General features: G+C 36.6%; 1 protein-coding gene across 15 annotated transcripts in view; it reads left to right on the forward strand.

Annotated features, from left to right (window-relative positions):
• The window catches only part of Inpp4b (inositol polyphosphate-4-phosphatase, type II), a 792,047-nt gene that overhangs the window by 315,303 nt on the left and 448,859 nt on the right, over nucleotides 1-27,885 (forward strand). Inside the window, exons 1-2 of one of the 15 annotated variants that reach the window (XM_011248352.3) lie at nucleotides 8,911-9,723; nucleotides 18,823-18,873. The exons of 12 other annotated variants lie outside the window; for them this stretch is intronic. The gene's annotated coding sequence lies outside the window, so the exon portion shown is untranslated. Of the gene's footprint in view, nucleotides 1-8,910; nucleotides 9,724-18,606; nucleotides 18,874-27,885 lie in introns of those variants that run through there. 2 more of the 15 variants (XM_011248351.3, XM_017312726.1) reach the window with 2 other exon arrangements.

The raw sequence follows: 27,885 nt of genomic DNA on the forward strand, positions 1-27,885 counted from the left end.
TGCTAGTCTGTACACACAGGAAAGCTTAGCCAGCAGGGTTAGTGCTCTGAATATGCATTTCTAGAAAGTTTTTGGGAAATGGTCTGGGGTTCTGGATTCTTGAGCCCCATCTGGGACTCTACTGTCTGATCAAACTCCTGTTCCTCTGGGCCTCCAGCTTCAGCACGGAGTCTGTGCTAATTTGCTTCTTTATCTGGCATCAGCTAAATGCTGTCTTTTCTTTTCTAGTAATTTCCTCCAGATTGAGTTTTATCTTCTAAATTTAGGGACAAAAGTTGAAAATGTATGCTGTTGTATATTCACCACAGTGCTGTTTGAACTAAAACCCTGGATGCAACACAATGTCTTCAGTTGATTATTTGATTAGTAATTTTTGTGGATTGTTTCTTTGATTGTGAGAATATTTTCCTCTCTGGTAACATCATAGCTTTTTATAATAAAGTTGAAACTCTTTAAACATGTTTATTATCATGTATTAATTGAGCATATAGCATAATCACAGAGAAAACATAATCTGTGTTTGTCATTACTTCTTACCTACTATTTCTAACATACACAATTTTCTCAAGTGAGGAGCACCATAAGGGTAATAAAGTAATAATGATATAAAGTGTCCTGAGTAGGACATAAAGTCAGAATCTACACACCTTTAATTACAGCTACTCTTGAGGCTGAGGCAGGATTGAGAGCTATCTACTTCAAATGATAGAAAAAGAGAGCAAGAATGAGGGATGGAGAGAGACAGAAATAGACAGAGAGAAAGCAAGCAAAGGAAAAGAGGGAGGAAGAGAAGGAAGTGGAGCGCACAGTTGTAAGTTCATCACCTTGAAGGTTGATGCAAAAGATCATGAGTTCAAGGAAACTGTGTTTTATGTACTGAGACTCTCTCTCAAAAAAAAGTCAAACTATGTATATAATGTAAACTACTGTTGTAGAAGAGAAACAACATTATATTTTTAAGGCAGCATAGAAAAACGTAATGACGGTGAACAGCATAAACCTGACTCTCTAACCCTTACTGTCTACACACATTACATTCTCTAATTTAAATCTCATATCAGTATTAAAACAAGGATCCTCACCTCACAGAGGTGGGGTTGGGTCAACAAGAAAGAAGGAACTTACCTTGTCATACATCTGCAGAGAGGAGAGAATAAGCCCCATTGTTAATACGTAGATATTATGAAAGATTAGTATCTTAGTTGATTCGCTGTGGAAATTTGAAATGACTTTTAAGTTGCAAATTTATAAATTTATGTGATTTATATTGCAAAGAAAATAAATTTTACATTTGGAACACACTAACCCTTCCTGTATGAACATAGATACCTTTCATTAAAAATGTTTAATAAAACCAATAGATTAAAAAGTAAAAAAATACATTCATAAAATTTAAGACAGAAATTATACAAATTATTTGTTAATATTAATACACTAACCAGAATCATAAAACTCATGGGCATAAATATATAGTTTCAAAATATTGGTAGCATCTGAAGAAATGGAGGTAGCAAATGAGATCAGGCAGCCTTAACTCTATAAAAAAGAAGTCATCCTCCTGTGGGTCATGACTCCTTTGGCAAAGCTCCATCTCTAAAAATATTTGCATTATGATTCATAACAGCAGCAAAATTACAGATATGAAGTAGTAACAAAATGAATTTTATCTTTGAGTGTCACCACAACTTGAAGAACTGTATTAAAGGGTCACAGAATTAAGAAAGGTTGAGGACTACTGGTAAAAGAGAGATTTTTTTGCAGTTAGACTGAGAAATATGGACCAGAGGCTGGAGAGATGTTTCAGTGGTTAGAACACTGGCTGCTCTTCCAGAGGATCCAGGTTTGGTTCTTACTTACCAAACCCAGTCCCTACATCACAGCTCACAACTATGGAACTCCAGTCCCAGAGGATCCTATCCCCTCTTCTGGCTTCTGCTGACCCTGTATGCACATGCTGCACAGACAGACATGCAAACAAAAACAAATATACTAATAAATAAGAATGAGGGAAAAAATTTAACACCAAATGTGCAAATGTTTTTAACTCTTAAAATATGGCAGTTATGTAAAAGTGTTTTTCTTTACATTTCTAAATTTAAATTTTGTTTGTGTTTGTGATTAAAAACAACAAAGTTTGTGAACAGTTCTTATAGCATCTAGAAGAAACATTTCATGACAGTCAAGCTGTAATTCTTAGCTGTTTTTTTCTTTTTCAACTTCTAAAGTTATTTTATTTTTCCCTTTATTAAAAACTATATTCCCATATAATATATCCTAATTACAGTTGCGCATCCCTCTACTCTAGCTCCTCCCCACATTCCATTTCATCCAGATCCAGTCACTTTCTGTCTGTCATTAGAAAAGAATGGGCTTCTAAGAGATAACAACAAAATATGACAAAATAAAATACAGTAAGATAAAACAAAAGCCATTACATCAAAGTTGACCAAGGCAAACCAACAGAAGGAAAAGAGCCTCAAGAGAAGACACAAGAGTTTTTTTGTTTTTTTGTTTTTCTTTCTTAATGAGAAGTATGAAGTACTTCATGACATTGCAGAGAAGTACTCTGACACTGCACTTTCTGAAGAGGTAACCCTAAAATCTTTTGGAACTCAATCAGGGATCAGAGCCCACAACACTCCTGGCCTTTCTGGCCTCTAGAAAGAAGGAAGCTGCCAAGAAACCTAAAGACTTTCCTAACTTTAAGCCAAGAATAAACTGATCACTTTCTTTTTTAAAACTCTTAACAGCCTACCCAATTTCTGCCTCATGTTCTCATATTTTTCTCTTTACAGAACCCTAATTGCCATCATAGAATAGGGATGCTGACCAGTATGGCTTCTACCAGCTATATGGGGATATCATGATCCATAGACCAACTGAAAGGACCCCACCGAACATTTCTCAGTGGTTTCATTTTTATAACTTCCAGATGTATGGATGAAAGGAAGTCATTGATAGGTGCCTGGAAAGGAGAAATATAGCTAGAGTTTTAGTATTAGAGACTGTATATAGAGGAACAGAAGAAGCCAAAATAAGATTTTGTTTTGAAACATCTAAATCAAAGCCCATTGAAATCTCTCAACAGGCTCTCAAAAGCATTCATCCATTTGGTTCCTCCTTATTTTAACTCTGACCTCAAAGGCTGTTTTTGTGAGTGATGAAACCAAGATCTAATTTCAGGCACTTTGATAGATGCTTTGGTGGGAAAAATCACACTATGAGGTCCCTCCCAGATGGCTTCAGAGAAGAGAAGAGAAGAGAAGAGAATTTAACTGTCTTTGAATTTATAGATTAAAACAATAAGGTGCCTGTCTCTCTTGGTGGCAGGGTGGCACTGTTGAATTGAGCCAATGACTGAGTACCATTTTTATTAAGAAGAAGAAAATCATTATGGAAATAAATTTCTAAATAATACAGCTTATGGGTTTAAGTATTGGGAGTGCATCCTCTAGGGCTGATAAAGAAATATGCAAATCACTGTAGCATTTGGTTATACCTTCCTGTTGGGCATTTCATGTAACATGATTTTTACCATCTTGGCTAGTGGACAGTATAGTAGTCCTCAAGGTGCCTTGAGATTCAGAGGAATTTCTGAATCCTTGGCCTTCCTTTTACCAGTTGTTCCATCTAGTATGAACCAAGGAAAATTTTCTCCATACTGATCCTTCTCTTTGTAGACTAGACCAGTAGATGATGGTTTATGTCCTCACTAAACAAGAGGACAGATGATATACCATAGCTAAGGACATTTCAAGAGCTAGCTTGAGCATGCCTGAAATCTAGTGGGCTTTGTAGGGCAAGGACAAAATACTGTCTCATAATTCCCTTGTCCATATGAGTATATGCCTCCCAGTGTGATTGCTGATCATATGTGCCAGTTATACCAGTCTGGCATTTTTAACTTCTATGCACTAATTAGACAAAGTTTGGACAAAACCCAAGGACTTTTAAATAAACCTTGATTAGAGATTTACATTTGTTCTTTAAGCCAGTACTTGTAACTACTATCAAAAGAAGATCAATAACTGTTGACTTACATACAGGTTTGATATCAATGTGTTGAACTTGACCCTAGAACTTTTAATATATATGTTTTGCTTTTCTAAGAGTGCAACTTTAACAACTGCTTCTATAGCCAATGAAATATTTGATATTCTGAGTTATACAGCCATTTTCATGTGGGAAAACATTTTAGTCATTAAAATGCTAATGGAATTGTGAATTGCCAAGATGGTAATGTCTTATGAAATATATCCCAAATTTATTTGACCACAGAAGCCTTTAACTTTTTATAATGAAATATCTATTAACATTTTGTGGATATTTTGAGAAATCCTGTTAAACATCATAACACTTAATTTTCCTTAATTGTTTTATATAATTTAACTTAATTTTGCTGATTACACTTTACATCTCCTTGATGTCAGGACCTCTGTTTTATTCTTCTTAGCTAGTATTACTTTGATGGTTTGTTTGATTTTTTTTCTCTTAGAAATTATTTCATAGTTCATGGTGTTAAGTATAGATCGGGGATGGCAGGCTATAATAATGTTAATTCTACAGTTTTAAAGGGGTCTGAAAAAAAATCTGAAGAAAAATAATTCTAAGACTCTATTTTTTTTTTCAGATAAGTGCAGTGTATTTGCACTAAAATATTTTCAGAACCAACTTATGGGTATTCATATATATATATATATATATATATATATATATATATATGAATTGTATATATATAATTTACCAGAGAGTAGAGAATACTGAAAAATGAGATCTTTGTAAAGTATAGAAGTTGGATATGATCCAGTGTAAGATTTCTCAGAGTTAAATCATTAGTAATTTCTCAGAGTAAATGTATCAATCTCTTGAAATTATATTAAGCAGAAATCCAATCCACAGGATTAACCAAGGAACCAACTCATTTGAGAGTTTGCATCATTAGATAAGTTACAAATTCCTTGATCAGCAAAGATAATTTTTATGTTATAAGCAGAATAAAGAGAGTTAATTAATATGAGACTTTTCCAAGCAATTTAAGGTTAGAAGTTAGTTTCCTTAATTTTATTCCTGTAATCATTTGTAAGCATATGAATAGTAGCCTTACATGGAAATAAATCCAAGTAAAATCTCAAGTGCCTTAAAGCTCTAAAACCTACATTAGCACAGTGCATGGGAGTTCTCTAGAAAGGCCGGCCGCTTGAGACTTGCATTCCAAAACCACAACTCTACCATTTAATATTGGATCAAATTCTCCCTTGATTTGTTTAAGAAAAAAAAAAAAACATTTGGCTCTAATTAAGGTTTTCATTTTATAATAAATATAACAGTCCTGAAAATTTTTGGTAGACTTATGGGGGGGGGGTAAGAGACTGAAGAGATGCCTCTGTGGTTAAGAGCACATACTGCTCTCACAGAGGACTCTTGTTCAGTTCCCAGCACGCGTGTAGAAGGGTGACAAGTGCTTGTACTCCAGTTCCAGCCAGTCTACTGCCCTCTTCTGATCTTTGAGAGCATTGCACATCCCACCACATATATAAAATTTGAAATACAAATAAAAATATTTGAAGAGTAAAACAACTATCCCTTGGAGAAGCATAATTTGTTCATATTTAATATTTCATTTAAAATTCAATTGTGTGCCTTTAGTCATTCTTAGATTAATTGGGAATCCTGGTAACATTCATACACTGCACTCCTTGTCTCGTGTTCCCATGATTCATGGTAAAATTATAATTAAGAGTTGCTTGAAAGTTTCTACACCTACAGAAACTCATGTTTGTAAATACACTGCTGCGCTTAAGCACTGTTCCAGGGAGCTCTCCCTCTTTTCAAAATAATTCCCTTTATCTCCAGTTAAGATAAGGGAAATCCATTCTGTGAGTTAACATAGGAAGTGGCTAACCGTGAACACACTACTCTGTGAACTCCCTAACAAATACAATGTCACAGGTATTTCACATTATTGTATTGAAGTGGAGTAATCTGTGATGATGGAAATGAACTAGAATATGAGTTAATAAAGTTAGGTTAATATAACTGAGAATGTGGTATCTAGTTTGGGGAATACTTTCCTAGATAAAGACATTTTATAAGTTCTTTATTCTGTGTACAGGAGTAAGCATGTATCTCTAAAGTTTTAGATCACTGTATCTCTAAAATGTGCTATTATCTGTGAGTACATATTATAGACATTTTTTTTTGTTCCTGTATGGAGGGATTCCTTGAACAATGAAGAGGGAAAAGATGGACACACACACACACACAGGCACACACACACAGGCACACACATGCACAGGCACACAAACACAAACACATACTTTGTATAGGACAGGAAAACAGAATTAAGAGTATCTTAGATATTGGTAAGCATATATATATATATATCATATATATATATCAGCTAATGTAGTTTATGTGACTCTGCTTTAGGAACAACTTTTCTGGGTCATGTTGTTTGAAAGATACCATAAGGCTGCAGTCATCTAGGACTCACACAGCTAAGTGTTTTATATGGTTGGGAGGAGCTACCTTAATCATACAATGAACAATGGTCATATGGTCATTGGCTCTTAGTAGCAGTTCTCAGTACTCCATCACACAGGCCATGGGATTGGGGAATTGAGTCCTGCTTCCCAGTACTACTGTCTTCTTCAAGAAAGAGTAATATGAGGGAACAAGAAAGGAACTGGGAGTTACTCTGGGAAGTCACACTCACTGTACATTTTGTATTAAATGCAGCAGTTGTCATTGATCATTAAATGAATTCACTATGGTGGGAATCCTTGAGAGAGGTGACCCACAGTGGTCTCCACCCCACCCTCCATAAATATCACTAATCTAGAAGATGCCCCACAGACTCAACTACAGCAAAATCTAATGGAGACATTTTTTTCAACTGAAGTGTCCTCTTCCCCGATGACCCTGGCTTATGATATGTTGATAAATACTAATTAGCACATAATCCATGACAATGTTGGAGCTCCATCAAGGCAGACCTGATGTAGTCATAGAATTTACTTCATGGGCCAAATTTGCTAAGGATGGAAGATGAAGATAATTGATGTTATGCTGCACTGTTAGTTTGATAGCCATTATAAACTAGACTAAAATTTTGTGCAGTGCTTAGATTTTTCTAAGGGCGAATCAAAAGTTTGGTAAACAGAGCTATTTTCAGAAGTGTTACAACAGTTTATGGAAAAGAGCAAACAGAATGTGATGAGTGATATGGTCAGTTGCTATTAGGGACAGGGGAAAGAGAAGGTATAAATCTGGAGGCAACTACATCACTTAGCAAAGCTACATCTTTCAATAGAGTGATGTAGCCAATCAGAGGCAACCTGCAAGGGAGACCTAAGACTAAGATGTCAGTACCTTGAGGTCATTTGCCCTTCACTTCTAATCCCTACATAGTGTCAGACAAATCTGGAATCTCATCTGTACGTTTCAAATACCAGGGTATTGATTAGGGTGTGAGATGTGAATCTGGAAAAGGTCCTAAGGAGATTCACAGTACAAAAGTGAAGTTATGATTGTCAGGGACCTTGCTGGAATATACCCTTTTCTTTTATTTTAGTACTATAGTTTCAAAACTAAATCTAAAGATAGCATTCTCATGTCTGATACTGGATCCCAGGACTGGAATCATCACATCACTGCATTATTTAGCTTTTGTAGGTGACTTACTCTCTGTGAGCCACAGTTGTGATTGAAGAATCATTGTCTTCGTCCAGTGTTTCATGGTTAGGAATGACTGACACATGTGAAGTACTTAAACCTGGGCCTGGTGCATTTAAAGCATTATACAGCTTTATGTTATTGATTTTACTGCATACAGCATTGTGCATTTGTTTACCATTTTAGGACCAATAATGTACATTGGATTAGATTGGGTTCCTGTTGTCAATGATTATTTTCAGTATCCCTTTGGTATTTGACTATGACCCTGGAATAAATATCCAAGTGCCAGTAAATGAATGGAGACCCTTAGGGCCTTCACTTCCAACAGAGTAAAGTGGGAAACATTCTTTTGCATGTCATCAAAACAACCAGAATGGCATAACGTGCATTTTTTCTCTCTGCTCAAGAGGACTGACTGAGTTGACCCTGTGTGATTTAAATTTGTGATGGAAGAATTTAGTCAACTGTTTCTGCTCCCTCCACTAAATGAATTCCTTTAGGAACCATGTTTCAAATGTGCTTATTGCACAGAATGGGAGAAGCCGAAATGAATCTTTGACTTGGAACAATGCCTGTTCTTGAGAAATATTATCTAATTAAGCAATTTTCCAATAAAGTAGGCATTTAAATTTTCACAGAAACCAGGAACCCGCCAAAATGGTGTTTAAAACTGGCAATGGTAAATCACTTTACAGTTTACCAAAGGCCTTTATTTTACTGGCTTGATGATTTTCAAACTGGTTTTAGTCACAGAACATTACATGTGTATATATGTTCAATGCTTTTGCTAATTGTATACGTACATAATGCAAGTAAGGAGCTTTCTCTCTAAGTTCATTCAGTTAGCCCTCTTTCTCTCCCTTATCTGACTTTCGAACAGTGGTCCTGAGAGTCTTAGGGTAAAAATTGCTCTCCGAATTCTGTCTCTTCCTTGAGTGTAGGCACAGACATCCCATTGCCTTTTTGGATTTGTTTTTCAAATGTAGAGTGGACTTCTAGGCTGTCTTCTGTAATGTGGAGGAAGTCATCTAATGCATGGCGAACATTAAGGCACATCAGAGGCACTTGAGAGGTCCTTTATCATCTTCATCTCCATGTCTCAGGAATGTCATGCTTGAGGCTTGATGTGAATGAACTCCATAGCTGAGTCAGGGCACCTTAGGCTTTCAGGTTTCCCAATTCCATCATCAAATGTTTCACTGATGTAAAAATTGGTGAATACTACTTCTTAGATGACTGTAGAGAGATGAAAGAGCTTTTAGGAGGTTATTTCAGGGTTTATAATTTAAGTCCCATCCTTACTACACAATTCTTTATATATAAAAGTACAGTAATCTCAAATTGCATGTACATATTTGCATACCATTTCCCCCCTAACTCATCTATTTATTGAATACTTCTTGCATGCTAAGTGATCCATCTTTTTTTAAACTCATCTTATGATTATTTAATATTGCATTTCCTTCCCAGTCAGGGTCTTACTATGTGATAGAAGCAGCTTCAACCTCACTTTCATTCCTCCTCTACTTCTTAAGTTCTAGGACAGGACCAGCAAACTCAGCAAAAGTCAAAATGTATTGTTGTGCCAAAGAAACTGAGTATGGCCTGGACAGCTGTAGTAGAACTGATGTTAGCAGCTACCCATAGACACAGCTTTTAATTATGAACTCAAGCACTTGTTCCAGCCTCACATATTTCAGCTCTGCAAATTATCATAAAGTGTAATAAAAGCAAGAATTGTGAATGTCAAGAGTCGCTCACCGTAGGTGTCTATAAAAATTGTAAAAGTAAAGGACAGCCAGATTTTTCATGTTATTTACCTGTTCCAACTCTATTTTGCTTAGATTCTTAGGAGAGATATGGTCATGTGGATGCTCCTTGTGAATGGTAGTGATGTAACAAAGGGATTGACTTCTATTAGGCTTCTGAGGAAGGAAGGAGGGACTCAGACTTCAAGGTGCCTTGAAGATAAGACATAGAATGAACTACACGGCATTTTGATGGCTTGACCACTCTGCTTGTACCTTGTGATGATGTCTGCCTGAGGTAATTCACGGCCAACAGGAAGACAACATTATACTCTCTTCATACTCAGATGTACTGAGATGCCCATGTTGCTGATTGCTGCTTATCATTTGCATGTCAGATCAAACATTACCACTCATGTAAAGCACCTACCTCAGGACCTGCCCTCTCTAACTTCTCCTTTTAATTTGATTTAATTATTCTTACTTGTATTATTATTATTGTATTCACCTTACATCTTGATTTCTGTTCCCCCCCCAGTCTACCCTCATACTTACACAGTCCCATCCCCCTATCCCCACTTTCTCTTCCTCACACGGTATGCCCTCGCCCTGCCACATCAATTCTATGTGGGGATAGGCACACCATCACCCACTGAGGCTAGATAAGGCATCCCAGTTAGGGGAATGGATTCCACAGACAGGCAACAGTTTTAGGAACAGCCCCCACTTCAGTTATTGAAGGACCTGCATAAAGACAGAGCTGCACATCTGCTACATACGTATGTGGGGCCTAGGTCCAGCCCATGAATGCTCTTTTGTTGGTGATTCAGTCTATGAAAACCCTCAGTGGTTCAGATGGGTTGTCACTGTTGGTCTTCCTGTAGAGTTCATATTCTCTTCAGGACCTTCAATCCTTCCCCTATTCTTCTATATAATAAAAAGATTGCCTTATCTGGCATCAATGGGAGTGCATGCCCTTGGTTCTGTGGAGGCTTGATTCCCCAGTGTAGGGGGATGCTAGAACAGTAAGGCAGGAGTGGGTGTGTGGAGAGCACCATCTTAGAGGCAAAGGGGAGGAAGATGGGATGGGAGATTTATAGAGGGGATACCTGGAAGGGGGACGACATTTGAATTGCTAATAAATAAAATAACCAATAAAAATTAATGAGTCCTCAGGCTCTTCCAATGTTTGATTGTTGATCTCTGCATCAGTTTCAGTCAGTTGCTGGGTATAGCCTCTCAGAGGAGACTTGTATTAGGCACCTGTGTACAAGCATAACAGAATAACATTAATAGTGTCAGGGATTGTTGCTTACCCCATGGGAGAGTTTCAAGTTGGAGTAGTTATTGGGTGGTCATTCCTTCAGTCTCTGCTCCATCTTTGTCCCTGCATTTCTTGTAGACAGAACAAATTTTGAGTCAAAGTTTTTGTGGGTGGGTGGTGTTATTGCTCCACTGGGGTCCTGCGTGGTTACCGAAGATAGCCTCTTCCATTTCCATATCCCAACTGCTAAGCTTAAGTCACCCTCATCGACTCCTATATTCCCCATCTCAGGTCTCTCCCATGCCCTAGAGATGCCCCTAATCCCCTACCACCCTGAGCTACAGATTTCTATTCATGTTTCTGGCCCTCTGGACCTCTCTCTGCAGACCTGATCCTGAACCACTTCATTCCCCTCCCCATGCCCTCTTTCTATCCCTTCTCCCACCCATTTCCCATCCTCCATCTTCCTCCTATGACTATTTTATTCCCCCTTCTAAGTGAGATTCAAGCATCCCTGCTTGGGCTTTCCTTCTTGTTTAGCTTCTTTGGGTCTGTGAAGTAAGTATCCTGTACTTTATGGCTAATATCAACTTACAACTGAGTACATGTCAGGCATATCCTGTTGGGTCTGTTATCTTACTCAGAATATTTCCTATTTTCATCCATTTGCCTGCAAAATTTCTGATGTTCTTGTTTTTAATGGCTGCATAGTATCCTATTGTGTAAATGAACCACTTTTTCTGTATTCATTCTTCATTAGAGGGGCATCTGAGGTGTTTACATTATCTGGATATAATGAGTAAACCTGCTATGAACATAGTGGAGCACATGTTCTTCTACTATGGTAGAGCATCTCTTGAGTGTAAGCCCAGGAGCTAAGGTCTTCAGGTCAAACTTTTTCCAATTTTCGGAGAAACGAACAGAATGATCTCCAGACAAGTTGTGCAAGTTTACACTCCCATCGGCAGTGGAGGAGTTTTCCTCTTTCTCATATTCTTGGCAGTATGTGCTGTCCCTTGAAAGTTTGATCTTAGCCATTCTGATAGGTAGAAAATGCAGTCTTAGGGTCATTTTTGTTTGCATTTTCCTGATGACTAAGGCTATTGAACACTTCTTTAAGTGCTTCTGGGCAATTTAAGATTTCTTTGTTGAGAATTCTCTGATTAGCTTTGTACCCCATTTTTATTTATTTTTTTCCATTTTTTATTAGGTATTTAGTGCATTTACATTTCCAATGCTATACCAAAAGTCCCCCATACCCACCCACCCCCACTCCCCTACCCACCCACTCCCCCTTTTTGGCCCTGGCGTTCCCCTGTACTGGGGCATATAAAATTTGCGTGTCCAATGGGCCTCTCTGTCCAGTGATGGCCGACTAGGCCATCTTTTGATACATATGCAGCTAGAGTCAAGAGCTCCGGGGTACTGGTTAGTTCATAATGTTGTTCCACCTATAGGGTTGCAGATCCCTTTAGCTCCTTGGGTACTTTCTCTAGCTCCTCCATTGGGAGCCCTGTGATCCATCCATTAGCTGACTGTGATCATCGACTTCTGTGTTTGCTAGGCCCCGGCATAGTCTCACAAGAGACAGCTACATCTGGGTCCTTTCGATAAAATCTTGCTAGTGTACCCCATTTTTAAATTGGGTTGTTTGGATTGTTTGTGTCTAGCTTCTTGGTTTATTTATACATTTTAGATATTAGACCTCTGTTGGGAGTACAGTTTGTGAAAATCCTTTCCCAATCTGTAGGCTGCTGTTTTGCCCTATTGACCCTTGTCCTTTGCCTTACAGAGACTTTTCAGTTTCAAGAGGTCTCATTTATCAACTGTTGATCTAAAAGCCTGAGATATTGGTGTTCTATTCAGGAAACTGTCTCTTGTACAAACATGTTCAGGGCTATTTACCATTTTCTTTTATTAGATTTATTCAATCTGGTATTATGTTCTTTGATCTACTTGGACTTGAGGTTTATGTAGGGTGATAGATATGAATCAATTTTCATTCTTCTACATGCAGACATTCAGTTAGACCAGCACCATTTATTGAATTTGTTTTCTTTTTTTTTCCCATTGTATGCTTTGGATTCTTTGTTGAAACTCAAGTGTCAAGGTGTGTAGGTTTATTTCTGGGTCTTTGATTCCATTCCATTGATCCACCTTCTACATGTACATGAATACCTTGCAGGTTTTATTACTGTTCTGTGTGGTACATCTTGAGATCAGCAACAATGATACATCTACAAGTTCTTTTATTGTTAAGTATTGTTTTAGCTATCCTGGTTTTATTTTTCGTTTGTTTGTTTTTCCATATAAAGTTGAGAATTGCTCATTGAAGGTCTGTAAAAAATTGTGTTGGAATTTTGATGGGAATTGTATTGAGTTTGTAGATTTCTTTTGGTAAGATGATTGTTTTCTCTGTTAATCATACTGATCCATGAACATGGAAGATCTTTCCATCTTCATATGTCTTCAATTTATCTTTTCAGAGACTTAAAATTCTTATCATACAGGTCTTTCCCTTGCTTGGTTAGAATTGCATTAAGGTATTTTATTATTATTATTATTCATGGGCTATTGTGAAGGTTGTTGTTTCCATCATTTCTTTCTCTGACTGTTTATAGATTGTATAAAGGAGGGTTATTGATATTTTTGAGTTATTTTTTTAATCCAGCCACTTTGCTGAAGGTGTTTATCAGATATAGGAGTTCTCTGGTGAATTTTTGTGTTGGTTACTTATACTATCATATCATCTACAAATAGGGATACTTTGACTTTTTCCTTTCCAATTTGTATCCCCTTGATCTCCTTTGCTTGTTTTATTGCTCTAGCTAGAACTTCAAGTATTATACTAAATAGGTAGTGAGAGAGTGGGAAGCTTTGTTTGCCCCTGATTTTAGTGGGATTTCTTTTAAATCCCTATGCATTTAATTTATGTTGGTTATTGGCTGTATCTTGCTTTGATTTGGCTTGTAAGAATTTTTGAGTATTTTTATATCAAAGTTCATAAGAGAAATTGGTCTGAAATTCTTTCTTTGTTGAGTCTTTGTATGGTTTAGGTATTAGGCTGAGTGTGGCTTCATAAAATGAGTTAGTTAGTGTTCCTATGTTTCTATTTTGTGGAATAGTTTGAGAAATATTGGTATTAGCTGTTCTTTGAAAGTCTGGTAGAATTCTGCACTAATACCATCTTGCCCTAGGCTTTTTTGGTTGGGAGACTTTTATGATTACTTCTGTTTTCTTAAGTGTTAAAGAACTGGTTAGATAGTTTACCTGGCCTTGATTTAACTTTGGTAATTGGTATTTGTCTAGGAAATCATGAATTTCATTTAGATTTTTGAATTTTGTGAAGTAGAAGCTTTTGAAGTAAGACCTAATGATTTCTTCAGTATCTGTTGTTATACCTCTCTTTTCATCTCTGATTTTTCAATTTGGATACTGTTTCTCTGCCTTTTAGTTAGTTTGGCTAAGGGTTTGTCTATTCTCTTGATTTTTTAAAGAACCAGCTGGTTCTTTGGTTTTGTTGATTCTGTCTATTGTTCTCTTTGTTTAATTGATTGATTTCAGCCATAAGTTTATTTCTTGCTGTCTACTTCACTTGGGTGTGTTTGCTTCATTTTTATTTAGGTGTGCTGTAAATTGCCATTATGAGATCTCTCCAGTTTCTTTATGTAGGCACTTAATGCTATGAACTTTCCTTTTAGCACTGATTTCATTGTGTCCCACAAGTTTGGGTTTGTTGTTTCCTCATTTTCATAGAATTCTAGAAAGTCTTTGATTTCTTTATTATTTCTTTCACTCAGTGGTCATTGTGTATAGGTCATTGTGTACAGTTTCTATGAGATTGTAGGCTTTGTGTTGTTTCTGTTGTTGAAGTCCAGCTTTAATCTATTGTGGTCTGATAAGATACAAGGGGTTATTTCAATCTTCTTGTAGATGTTGAGACTTGCTTTGTGACTGAGTATTTGGTCAATTTTGGAGAAGGTTCCATGAAGTGCTGAGAAGAAAGTATATATTTTTTTTTGTGTTTAGGTGAAAGGTTCTGTAGATATCTGTTAGGTCCATTAGGTTCACAACATCTGTTAGTTTCATTATTTCTCTGTATAGTTTTTGTTTTGATGACCTGTCAATTGGTAAGAGTGGGGTGTTAGGATCTCCCAGTATTAATGTATGGAGTTCAATGTATGATTTGAGTTTTATTAATATTTCTTTTATGTGTGTGGGTACCCTTGCATTTGGAGTATACATGCTCATAATTGAGATATTATCCTGCTAAACTTTTCATTTGATGAAGATAAGTGTCCTTTCTATCTCTTTTGATCACTTTTGGTTGAAAGTCTAATTTATTAGATCTTAGAATAGCTACCAGTTTGTTTCTTTGGTCTGTTTGCTTGGGAAACAAAAAACAAAAAACAAAAAAACATTTTCCAGGCCTTTATGCTGAGGTAGTATCTATCATTGATTCTGAGGTGTGTTTCTTTTATGAAGCAGAATAATGAATCCTGTTTTCATATCCACTCAATTAGCCTGTGTCCTTTTATTGGTGAACTGAGTCCACTGGTGTTGAGAAATATTAATGATGATTGATTGTTAGTTCCTGCTATTTTGATGTTCAGGGTGTGTGTGTTGTGTGTGTGTGTGCGCGTGTGTGTGTATGTGTGTGTTTATTTTAATGTGAGATGATTAATTTCTTGTGCTTTCTTTGGTGTAGTTAACCTTCCTTCTATAGGAGTTTTTATTCTTATATCCTCTGTAGAGCTGTATTAGTAGAAAGATATTGTTTAAATTTTGTCATCAGATATCTTGACTTCTCCACCTATGGTGATTGAAAGTTTTGATGGATATAAATTTCTAGACTGTGGTCTTTTAGGGTCTGCAAGACATTTGTCCAGGCTCTTCTGACTTTTATAGTTGAGAAGCAAGGTGATATTCTGATAGGTCTTCTTTTATATGGTATTTGTCTCATTCTCTTTGAGCTTTTAATATTCTTTCTTTGTTATGTACATTTAATGTCTTGATTATTAATTGGCAGGAAATTTTGTTTTCTGTCACAATCTATTTTGTGTTCTATAAGCTTCTTGTATGTTTATAGCCATATCTTTTTATAGGTTGGGGAAGTTTTCTTCTGTGTTGAAAATATTTTATGGGCCTTTAGCCTGGGCATGTTCTCCCTTTTCTTTTCCTATTATTCTTAGGTTTCATCTTTTCATAGATACCAAATTTCCGTGTTAGAAACTTTTTAGATTTGCCATTTTGTTTAATGATGTATCAATTTCATCTATTGTATCTTCTATGCCTGAAATTCTCTCTTCCATCTATTGCATTCTGTTTTTGATGCTTGCGTCTGTAGTTCCTGTTCTCTTTCCTAGGTTTTTCATCTCAATGGTTGCTTGCATTTGTGTGTGTGTGTGTGTGTGTATGTGTGTGTGTCTTTTTACTGCTTTCATTTCAATTGAACATATCTATTCTTTTACTTCATCATCTTAAGTCTATTTTCCTGTACTTCTTAAAGGGCTCATTTATTTCTTCTTTAAAGTATCATCATCATAAGATGAGATTTAAGGTCATAGTCATGTTTTTTAGGTGTGTTAGAATAGCCAGGGCTTGCAATAGGAGAGCTGGTTTCTGGTGGTGCCATATAGCACCGGCTTTTGTTGATTGTGTTCCTGCACTTGCCTTTAGCCATCTGGTTATCTCTGGTGTTGCCTGGCTTCCTAGTCCCTGGTGGTAGCAGCCTTTGGGACTGGCTATCCTAGGTGGCAGCAGGAAGAGCTTGTTGTCCTTGGTTACAGAGTGCAGATCTGCGATTGCAGGTAGAGTTATAGACCAGAAAATCTAACCTGTCCTTTTTAAGAGAGCAGAAATCCAGAAACATTTTACTTTCTTTGAGAGTAAAATTGCTGATACTTTTACTTATTTATTTTCTGTTGTCTGTTTTGCTTGCCACAGAGAAGAAATTTTATTTCTGTATTACAAATATTTTTGTGTCCCCAAGTCTCTATATGACATATTGGCTCCTAGTGGAATGAAGCTGGGGGTCTCAAGAAATTGATTAGGTTATAAGGATAGAAAAGAATTAGTGATCTTGTAAAGGAAACTCCAGAGATCTATGAACTAGAAAATAGGTTCCCTCTGGAGACCTTATATGCTGATATTTTCATTTTGGAATTCCTACCACTCTCCTATCCCCATCCTTGAGAAGTAAATTTCCCAATAAATTGTTTATATGTTTTTCAGTTTATGATATTTTTTTATGGCAGTCCAAATAAACTCAGTCATTGTCTTTGTTCCCTTGTGTGCTCTTACAATCTGGAATAGTCTCTAGCATATCGAAGACAGTATACACATATTTTTTTCATAAGATTCTAATTTCAGCCACATACTATATCAAATGTAGTTTATCAACAATTCTTTAAAAATTTAAAGTTTTATAATATATACTACATGAAAATTTGAAAATTATTCAAGAATTTTGTTTTTTCTTTTAAATATATATAATTTTTTTTTTTTTTTTTTTTTTTGGTTTTTCAAGACAGGGTTTTTCTGTGAAGGCCTGGCTGTCCTGGAACTCACTTTGTAGACCAGGCTGGCCTTGAACTCAGAAATCTGCCTGCCTCTGCCTCCCAAGTGCTGGGATTAAAGGCGTGTGCCCGGCTTCTTTTAAATATATTTTAATTCATTGATGGTTACATATATGCATACAATGACTAATAAATGTCTTCAGACTCTTTCATCCCCCTCCTTTCTGTTGAGATCTTTCTTTTTGACAAGTTCTCCTTCTATTATAATGTGTGTAACCATTGAATTTATTTAGAGTTAGTTGTTTGCATGAGCACAGATGAGTGGTTATTTATTGAAGCAAATTATCAGTGGCTATACCATAAAAGAGAAGGCCATACCTTCCTCTAGCAAACAATAACTAGCATTAATCCCTCATAAAAAAATGATCCTCAGGGCCTTGTCTTTATCTATGATGTTGATAGGTATAATTCTGTGTTCCTTTTGTGGAGGTAACATCAGTAGCAGTGATTCCATGAGTACATTAGCCATGCAACATTCTCAGATTCTGAGATTTTTTCTTTTCTTTTTTCCTTCTTTCCTTCCTTCCTTCCTTCCTTCCTTCTTTCCTTTCTACCTTTCTTCCTCCCTCCCTCCCTTCCTCCCTCCTTTCCTCCCTTCCTTCCTCCCTCTCTCCCTCCCTTCTTCCCTTCTCTTTTGCTGTATATTTGCCCATTCTTTAGCTCTTATATTCTTACTCTAGCTCTTTAGCTCTTATATGTCCCTCTTCCATGACATTCCCTGAGCCTTCAAGTGGACATGATAGATGTCTTATTTAGAGCAGTGCAGAGTGGTTCCTTTCAGTTATTCTTTCTATTTTAGCAAGGTATAAGTCTGTATCAACCACCACTCACTGTAATGAGAAGCTTCTTTGATGAAGTCTTAGTGAAACACTAAACTTTAGACATGAGTATTTTCAAGACACTTTAGTAATATGCTCATTCAGCAAAGCAGTATTAGTAGGCTCCCCACTATGGCCTATGACCTTTCCAACCATGGGGGTCTTATCTAGGTTTACAGTGAATGCTAAGTATATATTCCCTTCTTGCATAGGCTGATAATGTTTTGACCAGAAGCCATGGGTAATTAAAAGAAAATCTCATTGGAAAATGTAGGATATTATCTCCACAAGACTCCAAACAATAAAAACTATTACCATTCTTCTAAGTTTCCCATTTGGAGTTGATGGCATGACTCTATCTCTGAATATGCTTAGGTCATAGGACATAGAAAAATGAAGTTGAAACTGAATTGGAGGTTTTTCTCCCTATATTCACAGTGCCATAAAGTGCTATTTATAATACTGGTACAGAAATCTTCAGTAGTTCTACCCAGCTGTGAAGATCATGAGCTATAATAACCTGATGACTATGATATGCCCTTTGGTGCAACAGTTGTAAAACTATTTCGAAGATAACTAAGCACTTTGTGATCTATTTGAAGCCTTCATGATATGATCATGCACAAGTCTAATTAAATACCATGTTAAGGTATTACCAACCTTGTTGATTTATGAGTGAATTTGTCATGTAGTGTTTTCCTTTTTTCTTTTCTTTTTTAAAAATGTTTTGATACAAGGTCCAGTTGGTGACCATCCTGCCTTAATCTCCCACATGCTGTTATTTTCAGGTATGTACTACCACACCTGGCTCTTTCTTACACTTTTATTAAGGTATAATGAGCATAACATCTCTTTTTTAAGAAATATATAATATAAAGTAAACAAAAATTGAAACATTCAAAATGGGTCCTTTATTCAGATACTTCTTTGAATTTCCCATTAGAGTTTATGCTGTTGGAATCATGACAAGTATAAAAACGGTGACAATGATGATGCAGGGAAGAGAATATAACAAGGAAGAAAAGTAAGGGTGTGGTCAATAGCTGTCCTTTTCTTTTCTTCCCTGAATTTTTACATCTGCCAGAAAGAGATCAAAAAGTAATATTTATATTACTGGTCACAGACTTTTACAAATTTAGAAAAAAAGATTATCAACCAATCAAGACATTCTGAAAAATATATGAATAAATTGGATTTAATTCAAAACATGAAATTGTCCTAATGTCCAATGATGTTTTGTGTATGATAAGCATACAGATGGGGGCTTAATCTATGCCCTGACTCACATAATCATCTGGGCTTTATGTAAAAACTGGTAGAAATGAGGTCTTTTAAATTGTCATATCAGAGCCAAACCTAGTTGCCATATACATTGAAATTATTTGAGTATTTTTCAATGATTAAATCACTAACCCATTATTACCAGAGATTTTTAAAAGTATAATTTTATGATAAATTTAATACTTCTGTCTTCCTTTAGAAGAAATAAACAGAATTCCAATAAAGTCTTTGTACCTTTTTGTAACATGATTTGGGTCTCCACTGTTCCTGTCATTCTTAGAATTCCAGGCTTCCAACCTCTGGTTGAAATCGCTCCCTAAAGTTCTGAGTACTCAAGGCCTTTTGCAGACAAAAGTTCTGAAGAATTCAGCATTCTTTCCAAAGAAAACACAGTGAGGTTTGTAACAGTGACCTCTCAGTTTTGGCACCTGTATCTGTTCGAGTTTCATTTTACTTTTGATGCTGTTGCAAATAATCTAAGAAAAGCAAGGATTTTTGTTTTTGTTTGTTTTGATAATTTGGACTGAAATTAATTCCAGGTTACAGCCCATTATTGGTGGAAATCAAGGCAGGAGTTTAAGCATCCTATTCACACTCTATAGTAGATAAAGAATAAATAATCCTGTCTGTTTGCTCTTTTGTACTTGTACACATTTAACTTTCTTCATTCATAGAGTCCAGGGTCCACTCCACAAAATGTTGCCTTTCATATCCATCTGGATGTTTTCAGATCAATCAGAAATCAAGATGAGTCCCCCATAGGCCAACATGACTTACATAACTCATCATTAAGATTCTTTCCCCTGGTGATTCTAGGTAGGGTCTTGTTGACAGTCAAAATCAACCAACACAAAGTCTAAATATTCCTTTTAGTTCCTTCTAATCATTATTCAGTAACCATGTATGTTCATTTCCTTTCCTGTTTTGATGAAAGGGAAGTTTGTTTTTTCTAATAGTTTGGAGGCATAGAGACCATCATGGTGGAAAGCTAAAGGATGGTGAGGTATCTGTTCACATGACAGACACAGTTCCACCATCAATAAATAATGAGGAATTAATGCCTGTACTCAGCTTGCTTTCCCCCGTTTATCCAGACTCCAGCCCATGAAATGGTGTCACCCACATCTGGAGTAGATCCTCTTCTCACCTCAGTTAACCTAGTGAAGTCCCTCACATATATTCCTGAAAGCTAGTGTCTTCTGTGAGTCTAGATCCCACCAAATTGACAGACAATATTAACCATTATAGCATAATAACAAAATCTCCCATTTCTCACTTGAGAGAGCATCAAAAAATTAATTAACAAAAATTAATTAACAAAGAGTCTATGAATTTGAAGAAGAGCAGAAATAAGTATATGGGAGGGTTTGGAGGGAGGGAAAAGAAGGGAAGGACAAAAGATAATTAAAGTATAATCCCACAAATAAAGAACTACAGAAGTAAAAATAATAAAAACAAATGTCTTTGTTTGGGTGGCAGACTAAATATTCTGATTTAAAGAAAATAAGGACAGTCTAAGCCCTGGTGTCTTTACATGTTTGATAAGTTATACCAAGACACTATTAAAGCTGAGAATTTCTGATGCAAACTATCTGCAGTATCATTTAACTAAAAATACAAAGTTTTGTTACCCCGGAATCAGGACCTGGTGCTCATTTATTGACAAGTCCTTTCTAGACCCATCTGTAAAGGATTTCCAGACAGTAAGAATTTGTCTTTTAGACAGAGAATTAGGTAGATCACGTTCTTTCCTTTGATAGTTATTGTAAGACTCCCTCTGCTGAGTTACTAGTCTCTGTATTTCTCCCATTGTAAAGATCTTAACTTCATGCTCTGATCTATTGCTAGTGGATTCATATAAAGTCTCCCATCTTCAAAGGCCACTGGGGAGATCTGGTATTTGGGGGATTTTATTCTTTAACTTGAAATTTTTGGATAGAATTGAAAAATGAAAACAAGAGAAAGTTAAAGTGGGAATGGCACTCTGGACAAACCAAAACACACCCTGTGGAACTCATAAAATGAGAACAAAATTTGAAAATTTGAATACAATCCTGCTTTATGGAGGAACAGAAATGAGATAAGATGTTCATTTCTCAGAATTTCAGGACCCAAGTTGCATTCAGTTTGGAAGTCTGTCTAAACTGAAAATTGTGTTAGAAAATTTGGACTTAAATTTAATTTTTAAATTTAAATGTATGTTCTCTGGTGACTTAAAAACATTCATTCTTACTGACTTGTGAAGTAGGATAAAATAGAAAAGAGTGGTTTATTGATTTATTAGTGATTTATGTAAAACACTGCTCCTACTATGTATTTAACAAACATGACGCCACTTGTTATCTGTAACATGATGACCTGTCGCAATAGTGCAAAGAGTGGATAGTTACCTTTAACAACCTGCTGACTGCCACACACACTTCTATAAAATATCGTTTGCTTGCTCCCACCACACATTTTGGCATTAGAGTATAAAATGAAAGTATATACTGAACACAGGACCAAGGACCTTCAGGATCTATCCTGGCTTCTGGTCTGCTGGTGACATCTCTCTTCTACTCACTTTAGTGTCAGTTTATTCCAGAACGGTTTTCCCAGCACTTGGTCATAGTTTATTTGGGTGTAGATTAAAGAGGAGTCTGACACACATTTACTTCTCATGCACTAATGCATCCTAACCTTGAATAATAGTCCTTGATACACAAGTGAACTTGAAACTACCACTACAAAAGCATAAGGCAAATATAACCTATATAAGCTCTCAATGTGGAACAAACAAAAATAAGGTGTGGAATTTGCTGGCTACTGCTTGATATATAGTTAATGAAAAGTCATTAGATCATCCCATTATGAACGAAGACAAATTTATTTGCACCTGATTAATTCTCATTTTCCTAAGCTGCCTCACACTGATAGAAGTTTTCAAGCTGTATGGAAGTGAAGAGAAATGGGGTTTTGTTTCATGTTGTTTATTTCATTGACCAAATGAAATGAAATCTTTGCACCACAACTGAATTACATTAATTTAGTCTTTGTTATTGCTGAAATAACTGTGTTTCTGAGCAAATGAAAAAGAAACCAAGGCAATCTTCTTATGATAAGTTGCCAGATACTGAGGGGACATCTGCAAATTCATAATAGATTTTTGTTTGTTTTTTTGTTGTCCAAGGAAGCACTGGGTAAGAGCCATTGCTTGCAGGTAGATACTGAGTGGTGGTGGGGTCCTGTGTTAGGCTGATTGGACCTGTTAGTGCATAAATAAGTTAGTAGAGATGAAATTCTAAATCAGACAAAGGCAGTTCTGTAGTCTATGTAGGCTAATTAAACATCTAATCAGATTCTTATTAGAAAATATCTTCATGTGGATTATGAGTGCAAGGTGACATAGAGCAGAGCAACAAATTGGATTATGTGGGTCTTAAATTTTTCATAAAGAAATCATGGTGTTGAAAGTGTTAGTTAGGCAAAGAGAGAATCAGATAGTAAACTTGCAATTTTATTAGATTGCAAATAATTATGTAGGTGTCAGTTTATAGATTATTTCTTTTTAAAAACATATGTGGCGTTGGCATGTCACATGTGACAAATTGTACTGCTTCTGTTCACATTTCCCAATGGGGCTCTTGTATGAGATATGTAATATGTTTCTCCAAGGATACCTGATTCTGCGATTCTAGGAGATAGAGTCTGCTTTGCTGCAGGCTATTTGGCATACCCTTATTTTTGTGGCTGGTTTAAGTCCCAGAAAAGAGTGCTCTGGGGAATCATATTTATGTATTTATAGAAGAGGATCCAGATTCTTTAAAAGGGCCTCCCTTGAGGGTGCGAGAACCAGGTCTGGCAAGCTAGGCAGGGGACTGTAGTGTAACCTCAGAGCTCACCTGAAGACCTTGAAAACTAACAAAGAAATCTGGAACCATAGATGCGAGCATCAGCAACAGAATACAAGAGATGGAAGAGAGAATCTCAGGTGCAAAAGATTCCATAGAGAACATCAGCACAACAATCAAAGAAAATGGAAAATGCAAAAGATCCTAACTCAAAACATCCAGGAAATCCAGGACACCAAACCTACGGATAATAGAAGTAGATGAGAATTAAGATTTTCAACTCAAAGGACAGGCAAATATCTTCAACAAAATTATAGAAGAAAACTTCCCAAACCTAAAGAAAGAGATGCCCATGAACATACAAGAAGCCTACAGAACTCCAAATAGACTGGACCAGAAAAGAAATTCCTCCCAACACATAATAATCAGAACAACAAATGCACTAAATAAAGATAGAATATTAAAAGCAGTAAGGGAAAAAGGTCAAGTAACATATAAAGGCAAGCCTATCAGAATTACACCAGATTTTTCACCAGAGACTATGAAAGCCAGAAGAGCCTGGACAGATGTTATACAGACACTAAGAGAACACAAATGCCAGCCCAGGCTACTATACCCAGCCAAATTCTCAGTTACCATAGATGGAGAAACCAAAGTATTCCACAACAAAAAATTCACACATCATCTTTCCAAGAATCCAGCCCTTCAAAGGATAATAACAGAAAAAAAACCAATAAGGACAGAAACCACGTAGTAGAAAAAGCAAGAAGGTAATCCCTCAACAAACCTAAAGGAAGACAGCCACAAGAACAGAATGCCAAATTTAGCAACAAAAATAAAAGGAAGCAACAATTACTTTTCCTTAATATCTCTTAATATCAATGGGCTGAACTCCCCAGTAAAAAGACGTAGACTAACAGACTGGCGACACAAACAGGACCCAACATTTTGCTGCTTACAGGAAACTCATCTCAGAGAAAAAGATAGGCACTACCTCAGAACGAAAGGATGGAAAACAAGTTTCCAAGCAAATGGTCTGAAGAAGTAAGCTGGAGTAGCCATTCTAATATCGAATAAAATCGACTTCCAAAACAAAATCCTCAAAAAAGACAAGGAGGGACACTTCATACTCATCAAAGTTAAAATCCTGCAAGAGGAACTATCAATTCTGAATATCTATGTTCCAAATGCAAGGGCAGCCACATTCATTAAAGAAACTTTAGTAAAGCTCAAAGCTCACATTGCACCTCACACAATAATAGTGGGAGACTTCAACACACCACTTGCACCAATGGACAGATAATGGGAACAGAAACTAAACAGGGACACAGTGAAACTATCAGAAGTTATGAAACAAACGGATCTAAGAGATATCTACAGAACATTTTACCCTAAAACAAAAGGATATACCTTCTTCTCAGCACCTCATGGTACCTTCTCAAAAATTGACCACATAACTGGTCACAAAACAAGCCTCAAATATACAAAAATATTGAAATTGTCCCATGCATCCTATCAGATCACCATGGACTAAGGCCAATCATCAACAACAAAATAACTAATAGAAAGCCAACATTCAAGTGGAAGCTGAACAACACTCTTCTGAATGATACCTTGGTCAAGGAAGGAATAAAGAAAAAATTAAGGACTTTTTAGAGTTTAATGAAAATGAAGCCACAACATACCCAAACTTATGGGACCAATAAAAGAATGTCTAAGAGGAAAACTCATAGCTCTTAGTGCCTCCAAAAAGAAACTAGAGAGAGCACACATTAGCAGCTTGACAACACGCCTAAAAGCTCTAGAAGAAAAGGAAGCAAACTCACCCAGGAGGAGTAGACAGCAGGAAATAATCAAACTCAGGGGCAAAATCAACCAAGTGGAAACAAGAAGAACTATTAAAAGAATCAACCAATCGAGGAGCTGGTTCTTTGAGAAAATGAACGAGATAGAAAACCCTTAGCCATACTCACTAGAGGGTACAGGGAAAGCATCCTAATTAACAAAATCAGAAATGAAAAGGGAGACATAACAACAGATCCTGAAGAAATCCAAAACACCATCAGATCCTTCTACAAAAGGATATACTCAACAAAGCTGGAGAACCTGGATGAAATGGACAAGTTTCTAGCCAGATACCAGGTACCAAAGTTAAATCAAGATCAGGTTAATGATCTAAACAGTCCTATATCCCCTAAGAAATAGAAGCAGTCATTAATAGTCTCCCAACCAAAAAAAGCGCAGGACCAGATGGGTTTAGTGCAGAGTTCTATCAGACCTTCAAAGAAGATCTAATCCCAGTTCTTCACAAACTATTCCACAAAATAGAAACAGAAGGTATTCTACCCAACTCATTCTATGAAGCCACAATTACTCTGATACCTAAACCACAAAAAGACCCAACAAAGATAGAGAACTTCAGACCAATTTCCCTTATGAATATCGATGCAAAAATCCTCAATAAAGTTCTCACTAACCAAACCCAAGAACACATCAAAACAATCATCCATCCTGAACAAGTAGGTTTCATCCCAGGGATGCAGGGATGGTTCAATATATGGAAATCCATCAACGTAATCCAGTACATAAACAAACTCAAAGACAAAAACCACATGATCATCTCCTTAGATGCGGAGAAAGCATTTGACAAAATTCAACACCCATTCATGATAAAAGTCTTGGAAAGATCAGGAATCCATGGCCCGTACCTAACCATGATAAAAGCAATCTACAGCAAACCAGTAGCCAACATCAAAGTAAATGGTGAGAACCTGGAAGCAATCCCACTAAAATCAGGGACTAGACAAGGCTGTCCACTCTCTCCTGACCTATTCAACTTTGTACTTGAAGTACTAGCCAGAGCAATTAGATGACAAAAGGAGATCAAGGGGATACAAATTGGAAAGGAAGAAGTCAAAATATCACTTTTTGCAGATGATATGATAGTATATATAAGTGACCCCAAAAATTCCATCAGAAAACTCCTAAGCCTGATAAACAGCTTCAATGATGTAGCTGGATATAAAATTAACTCAAACAAGTCAATGGCCTTTCCTTACACAAAGGATAAACAGCCTGAGAAAGAAATTAGGGAAACAACACCCTTCTCAATAGTCACAAATAAAATAAAGTACCTTGACATGACTCTAACTAAGGAAGTGAAAGATCTGTATGATAAGAACTTCAAGTCTCTGAAGAAAGAAATTAAAGGAGATCTCAGAAGATGGAAAGATCTCCCATGCTCCTGTATTGGCAGGAACAATATAGTAAAAATGGCTATCTTGCCAAAAGCAATCTACAGATTCAATGCAATCCCCATCAAAATTCCAACTCAATTCTTCAACGAATTAGAAAGGGCAATCATCTGATTCATCTGGAAAAACAAAAAACCTAGGATAGCAAAAACTCTTCTCAAGGATAAAATAATCTCAGGTGGAATCACCATGCCTGACTTAAAGCTTTACTACAGAGCAATTGCGATAAAAACTGCATGGTACTGGTATAGTGACATACAAGTAGACCAATGGAACAGAATTGAAGACCCAGAGATGAACCCACACACCTAAGGTCACTTGATCTTTTACAAGGGAGCTAAAATCATCCAGTGGAAAAAAGACAGCATTTTCAACAAATGGTGATGGCACAACTGGTGGTCATCATGTAGAAGAATGCGAATTTATCCATTCCTATCTCCTTGTACTAAGGCCAAATCTAAGTGAATTAAGAACTCCACATAAAACCAGAGACACTGAAACTTATAAAGGAGAAAGTAGGGAAAAGCCTTGAAGATATGGGTACAGGGGAAAAATTTCTGAATAGAACAGCAATGGCTTGTGCTGTAAGACCGAGAATCTACTAATGGGACCTCATAAAGTTGCAAAGCTTCTGCAAGGCAAAAGACACTGTCAATAAGACAAAAAGACCACCAACAGATTGCGAAAGGATCCTTACCTATCGTAAATCAGTTAGGGGACTAATATCCAACATATATAAAAAACTCAAGAAGGTGGACTCCAGAAAATCAAATAACCCCATTAAAAAATAGGGCTCAGAGCGGAACAAAGAATTCTCACTTGAGGAATACTGAATGGCAGAGAAGCACCTGAAAAAAATCTTCAACATCCTTAATCATCAGGGAAATGCAAATCAAAACAGCCCTGAGATTCCACCTCACACCAGTCAGAATGGCTAAGATCATAAATTCAGGTGACAGCACATGCTGGCAACGATGTGGAGGAAGAGGAACACTCCTCCATTGTTGGGGGGATTGCAAGCTTGTACAACCACTCTGGAAATCAGTCTGGTGGTTCCTCAGAAAATTGGACATAGTACTACCGTAGGATGTTGCAATACCTCTTCTGGGCATATATCCAGAAGATGTTCCAACCGGTAAGAAGGACACATGACCACTACGATCATAGCAGCCTTATTTATAATAGCCAGAAGTTGGAAAGAACCCAGATGCCCCTCAACAGAGGAATGGGTACAGAAAATGTGGTACATCTACACAATGGAGTACTACTCAGCTATTAAAAAGAATGAATTTATGAAATTCCTAGCAAATGGATGGACCTGGAGGGCATCATCCTGAGTGAAGTAACCCAATCACAAAAGAACTCATTCAATATGTACTCACTGATAAGTGGATATTAGCCCAAAATTTTAGGATACCCAAGATATAAGATACAA

The sequence above is a fragment of the Mus musculus genome, chromosome 8, assembly GCF_000001635.26.
Source record: "Mus musculus strain C57BL/6J chromosome 8, GRCm38.p6 C57BL/6J".
Lineage (NCBI taxonomy): Eukaryota > Metazoa > Chordata > Mammalia > Rodentia > Muridae > Mus > Mus musculus.